Consider the following 6965-nt stretch of genomic DNA (forward strand, 5'->3'; position numbering starts at 1 on the left):
TCCACAGAATTATCTTACAGCAAGACGCACATTTAGCGCTACAGGACACGCATTTGAGTGATTAATTTTGTACTTAAAACATTTATTTTTAAAGATATTTGAAGTACAATGATACAAAGGTTTTCAGTGATACATTTCATTTCATTGCTGTAATCTGTAACACCTGAGGGTATAATTACATTAATCCTCAGGGGGGTACACACTTACTTTGTGTACCATGTGTGTGGCAACCACAAGGAACCCTAGCTAATATGGTATTTGCTTATACAACTTTACACATCGGTACCATATTTCTCTAACACACAAATTACACAGCTATCTGATCATTTAACTGAGAGATAAACATTTTTTTTCTACGTCAGTGACAGATGTTTACTTAATTACACAGCTGGATAACTTCACACTTATGAAACTGTATTTTGTCTGTACTTTGTGAAACTGTTCATATTTTTTCGGAACCATTGTGATACTATGAGAGCTTTGAATGATGTATTTGGTAAAGGGATTATGATTTTTAAAGTACGTTTGAGACAGATGACACTTTTGACATGAGCAGAGAATTTTTTTTAATTATTGGAGGAAGCTACGACGATTTTGAGATTTGACTGAGGTGTTATGATGTTATTTTTACGACGACGATGTGTATTATGCTGCTGAGGTATGTTTACGATTAATAGGCTGAGGCTACTATATGAGTTATTTGATTATGCTTCATATTTATAATGACGAAATATTGACGAGTGTCGATGGATACGTATATGTGTAATAAGGTAAGGAGTAATGAATAGTGGGTAGGGACTCTTGACTTGTGAAAAAGGATGTTGGGAACCAAGAATCGTACTTTAAGAGTTATGACATGTGTGAATCATGTGTGAATGTATCACAATGCCACTGAACATTTTTTGGACACTGTTATATTCATAGGATTTTGTTTCTACAGATTTGCAACGCTAATTCTTGACCTGTGAAGTATTTTTATGTGAGACTGTCACTTTAGCGAAAATTGCTGTCGTAAATATTTCCGTACGAAAGTTAAGTGACCACCTGCACGTAATGCGTCGCGGGCACCCAGCTGTGTCAGACGCCTGGAGAAAAAGTCATTAGCGCGTGCCTTTCAGAGCACAGGAAGAAAGAAAAAAAAAGAAAGGGAAGGCCATTATCCTGGCCATTGTCATTCCTTTAGAGAAAGCATCGCAAAAAACGACACGGTCGAACTTGAAAACATATGATTACACTAGCTCTTAATTTACGATATTTACTGAAATGCCTAATAAAATGACAAGAAATATTTTTACATCTGCACACCTGATTATGACAAGCGTCTTTCTATGAGAGTTGAGAGAATTTCTACTAACTTACGAAATGCCACATGACTATTGAATGATATTTTTATGCTTTGCTTTTCATAGTTGCTTATTTCATTTGACATCTGTTTTCCAGCTGTGTTGCAGCATTGCTTTTATAAAATAAAATGCATTTGCTAATGTGAACACTTTCTGTCAACAGATCTATTAAATAATTATTTTATGATCCACATTCTTTAAAAAAGGAGCACTTGGAAAGGAAAGAACAATAAGAAGGAACTAGTAACTGCATTCATAATTTTCTTTTCAAGTAATTGATAACTTTTTGGTAGAATAACTTCTTGTGGTGCACCACTTTAATTACATAGACATTAAGATGTGAATATACATTTCCCTTATCTGCATTGTTGTTTAGTGTAATATTTTTTCTGCTTGCGCTATGTCATGTTTAGGTATAAGTTGCTGCTGTTTGCCAGGCATAGTGTTATTGAATTTGACTTTTGCTCATTTATGCTGCTAGCTTTGCCAATTTGCATTTTTTGCATTGCTGTTTGTGTTGATTTGTTATGTGATGCTGCATTGCCTCGTCCCTTAGTTTAGCATCTGAGCTCAGTAGATTTAAGTTAGCTTAAGAGGGGGTAGCCTCTAAGAGAATGAGTTGCGATGAATTGGAAGAAATGCATTGAGAAAACAGGTTTAGGTAGGATTTTCTTGGAAATAAATGTTGAGGTAAGAAATGTGTGAACATATAAATACAGAAAGCATGCTTAGATAGAATTTTTTTTGGTGGAAACAAAGGATGAAATAAGAGGAAAGATATATGAAGTTTTGGGTTGGACTGCAGTACCAAATGTTACACTGAAAACGAACCCTGTCCATATTGTGTGTCAGGTTAAGCACAGTCATGTATAATTGTTCTAAGGGGACGTTTCAACATTTGTGACTGGATTGGCCATTTATTTGTAGGAAGAATGCAACAGATCTATTAAAGAGGCTGCCAACACTACGCTTGTCCGTCCTCTTTTGGAGCCGGCCGCGGTGGTCTAGCGGTTCTAGGCGCTGCAGTCTTGAACCGCGCGACTGCTACGGTCGCAGGTTTGAATCCTGCCTCGGGCATGGATGTGTGTGATGTCCTTAGGTTAGTTAGGTTTAAGTAGTTCTAAGTTCTAGGGGACTGATGACCACAGATGTTAAGTCCCATAGTGCTTAGAGCCATTTTTTTCCTCTTTTGGACCAAAGCTGCGCAGTGTGGGATCCTTACCAGATAGGATTAACAGAGTACGTCGACAAAGTTCAAAGAAGAGCAGCACGTTTTGTATTACCGCGAAGTAGGGGAGAGAGGGTCACTGATATGATACGGGATTTGGGATGGACACCATTAAAACAAAGGTGTCTTTCGTTGCGGCGGAGTCTTCTCACGAAATTTCAATCACCAACTTTCTCCTCCGAATGCGAAAATATTTTGATGACGCCGACCTACGTGGGGAGAAACGATCATCATAGCAAAATAAGGGTAATCGGACCTCGCACGGGAAGATATAGGTGTTCGTTTCTTCCGCTCTCTGTATGAGAGTGGAATAACAGAGAATTATGTATGAAGGTGGTTTGATGAACTGTCTGCCAGGCACTTGAGCGTGATTTACAGAATATCTATGTAGATGTACATGGACGCAGCATGTTATCTCGGATGGAGAGCAGTCAACACATGTAGATATATCCTCACACGTGCCCCAGGAAAATGTGTTGGGACATTTTTCGTTTATGTTGTATGTTAATGATCTTGGACACAATATTTTAGTAACCTCAGACTTTTTGCACATGATGTAGTTATTTACAATGAAGTACTATCTGAAAAATGTTGAGTCGGATCTCGATAAGATTTCTAAGTGGTGGAAAGATTGGCAGCTTGCTTTAAATGTTCACAGACGTAAAATTGTGCACTTCACAAAACGAAAAACAACTGCCACAATTGGAATCGGTCAACTCAGACAAATACCTGGGCGTAACAGTTCGTAGGAATATGAAATGGAGCGATAATATAGGCTCAGCCGTACGTAATGCAGCTGCCAGGCTGCGTTTCATTGGTAGAATATCGGCAAAATGCAGTCAGTCTACAAAGAAGACAGCTTGCAAAACGTTTGTGCGAATGTTACTCAAGCGCATGGGACCCGTACCAAACAGGACTGACTGTGAATATTGAATGGATTTAAAGAACTATCATACGAATGATTACTGGTTTGTTTGACCAAAGCGAGAATGTCAGGAAGAATTGAGCTGGCAGACACTTGAGAGAGACAAACTGTCCCGTGAAAATCTACTTAGAAAGTTTCTCGAACAAACTTTAAGTGATGAATCTAGGGAATATTTTACAACATCCTGCGTATCTACCCCATAGGGATGGTGAGCACAAAATTAGCATAACTGCAACACGCGCAGAGGCTTTTAAGCATTCATTATTCGTGCGCTCCGTACCTGAATGGAAAGGGAAAAATCCCTAGTAGCTCATACAATGGGGCGCACCATGAGATGTACCCTCTGCCATGCACTTCACAGTAGTTTGCAGAGAACAGCTGTAGATGATGGCGTAGGTACTGGTCGTAAAACTGCAAAGTCTTCTTGCAACGGCTTACGGGAGAGCATTGGTACTTCTCTGTACGTGCATTGCTTCACGATAACCTTTCGAGATCAAACCTTCGGAAGAAATGGAGCAAGGAAAACTCTTGTGACTAATATTTCGCTACGTTAGGGCAAACGAAATGACATTTTCATGAAACAGGTGTCGCAAGTCGAAGACCCAGATTAAATTTGCCGCTAACGCTGATAACTGCTCTTTGTGCGAAGCAAATTATGAACTTTAATGTGCTCACTCCAGAGAATGAAAGGAACATTAATTTCTTCCTCCCTGATGCTTAGTGCGTGATAGCACTAACAGCTTGCCAAGAATGTCAAGTACCACACATTTTTAAGAGAGCTTATAAAAGAACAGCCGGTTGCATAGCTTTGTAGTTCGTCTCCAACGTACTTTATACTTGATGTCTTTCGTGACGAATACTTCATAGTCTCGTTTCATTTACGTCATCTACTGCCACTGGTCTGGAAGGTACAGTGGTCAAAACAACGAAAACTTTCTAGAGAGTTTCATGTTCAAATCTCCCCTTTCCAAATTTGATTTGTGACTTCTTTATATTCCATGGGTCAACACTCTCCTCCTTGTCGCGTAACTGAATTAGAATTCAGATACACGTGGTGAAACTTTAAAGCTCCCTAACCCAGAAATTAAAAACTTCACCCAGAGAAATTGTGGTTCCATGATTTGGCTTGAAAAACTGATACTGTACTGGGAAAGTTCCTTAAGGTTACGTAAATCTCGTAATAAGCGTACGTTACTCCATGAGTTAATTTATTAATTTTATCATTTAACGTCACTTCGACTTCTAGGTCTGTTGGAGAAGAAGCTAACCCAGACGCAAAGCACAGTCAGTGTTGGAATAACTAGTAGGAATTGGTAAACAGAGATTTTACCTCCCTCGCCGGCTGCTGTGACCGAGCGGTTCTAGGCGCTTCAGTGTGGAACCGCGCGGCCTCTACGGTCGCAGGTTCGAATCCTGCCTTGGGCATGGACGTGTGTGATGTCCTTAGGCTAGTTAGGTTTAAGTAGTTCTAAGTTCTAGGGGACGGATGACGTCAGATGTTAAGTCCCATAGTGCTCAGAGCCATTTGAACCATTTTACCTCTCTCAAAGAATTCTGAGACTATACAGCGGAAGCCTGCTGGCATTGATGGTAGAACACGGCTCCAGTTTATGGATATCACAGATTGCGCCTTTTGAGGCAGTAAGAAGGATGTTAATCAGATTGAAAGGTGCTTTTAGTATCTTGCCAACAGGTTCAAATGGTTCAAATGGCTCTGAGCACTATGGGACCTAACTTCTGAAGTCATCAGTCCCCCAGAACTTAGAACTACTTAAACCTAACTAACCTAAGGACATCTCACACACCCATGCCCGAGGCAGGATTCGAACCTGCGACCGTAGTGGTCGCACGGTTCCACACTGTAGCGCCTAGAACCGCTCGGCCACAACGGCCAGCTGCCCACAGGTGGTATATTTCTAATCACACGCTAATGTCCTTCAGATCTGTTTATGAGCCAGAAGCAAGAAAGCCTTTGGTTAAGGAAGAGAATTTTGGACAAGGTAAGAGAGATACTGGGGAAACATCTAGAAAGCAAAAGGGGAAAAAAAAGAAAAATCTTGAACGTCTGAAAATATCTTCCAAAGCAAGTAGGGTGTACGAAGTTTTCCCTAACATTCGAGATAGGCTAAAACTAAAATGCTTTTTTATTCCAGTCTCTGATCACAGATGAATTCTTTAGACGATGACCGGTTTCAGTCTGTAATGACCATCTTCAGATTACAGACTGAAACCGGTCATCGTCTAAAGAATTCATTTGTGGTCAGAGACTGGAATAAAAAAGCATTTTACAGTATTGGATCACTGTTTGTACACGCGATTATGTCGTTGTTGGTGAAGCTAAAACTAAAGTTTGAACTCAGACGATGACTGGTACACCTGTGTACCTGCACAAGATACGGAGAAGGGAGACAGAAGGGTGCGACTGTGGTGCAAGTCCAGCCGCCTCAGTACATGTGCTCTTTGGGTGCCCTACTGTTACTGTGATTGAGGGAAATAAAACACACACGAAGTAGAAAAATTATAAATGACAAAAAAATGGCCCTGAGCACTATGGGACCGAACATCTGAGGTCATCAGTCCCTTAGAACTACTTAAACCTAACTAACCTAAGTACGTCACACACATCCATGCCCGAGGCAGGATTCGAACCTGCGACCATAGCAGTCGCTCGGTTCCGGACTGAAGCGCCTAGGACCGTTCGGCCACCGCGGCCGGCTGTAAATGACACAGAGGAAGTCAATGGTTCATTAGCAAACAAAGTTTCTAACTTTTCAGGAACATAATATATTAGTTGGCCAACGGCCTTATCGCAGTGGTAACACCGGTTCCCGTCAGATCGCCGAAGTTAAGCGCTGTCGGGCTGGGCTAGCACTTGGATGGGTGACCATCTGGTCTGCCTAGCGCTGTTGGCAACCGTGGTGCACTCACCCTTGTGAGGCAAACTGAGGAACTACTTGACTGAGAAGTAGCGACTCCGCTCTCGGAAACTGACATACGGCCGGGAGTGCGGTGTGCTGACCACATGCCCCTCCACATCTGCACCCAGTGACGACTATGCGCTGAGGATGACACGACGACCGGTCGGTACCGTTGGGCCTTCATGGCCTGTTGAGGAGGGGTTTAGTTTTAGTTTTTTTTAAATATAGTAGTTGGTCTGAGCCTACGTAGGCTATAGATTCAGCGCTAGTGGAGGTCCAGTTGGCCAGTCACCTCTGGTTCTAACGGAACAAGAGTGAAGATGTAGATGGGGGAGGAGTTGAATGTTACGTGCTTCCCGTGCTAAGCAACGGAGAGGACTGTAATCGACTGTTTTCTGGTAGGGCTAGTGTTACATGGGCAGTCTGCCGTTGGCTGGTCGGACACCACGGCCCTGTCATGGTAGTCGTTTGCTCCCCTCCATCTAAATAACTCCTGTTAGTAGATGTACCCGTAGCAGAACAGCGCTCGTTATTGTAGAGCAGTTACTGTA

General features: G+C 41.8%; 1 pseudogene; it reads left to right on the plus strand.

The window, feature by feature from the left end:
- Positions 1-6290: 6290 nt before the first annotated feature.
- On the plus strand, positions 6291-6408 carry LOC124728676 (annotated as a pseudogene).
- The last annotated feature ends 557 nt before the right edge of the window (positions 6409-6965 follow it).

Source organism: Schistocerca piceifrons, chromosome 1, assembly GCF_021461385.2.
Source record: "Schistocerca piceifrons isolate TAMUIC-IGC-003096 chromosome 1, iqSchPice1.1, whole genome shotgun sequence".
Taxonomy (NCBI): domain Eukaryota; kingdom Metazoa; phylum Arthropoda; class Insecta; order Orthoptera; family Acrididae; genus Schistocerca; species Schistocerca piceifrons.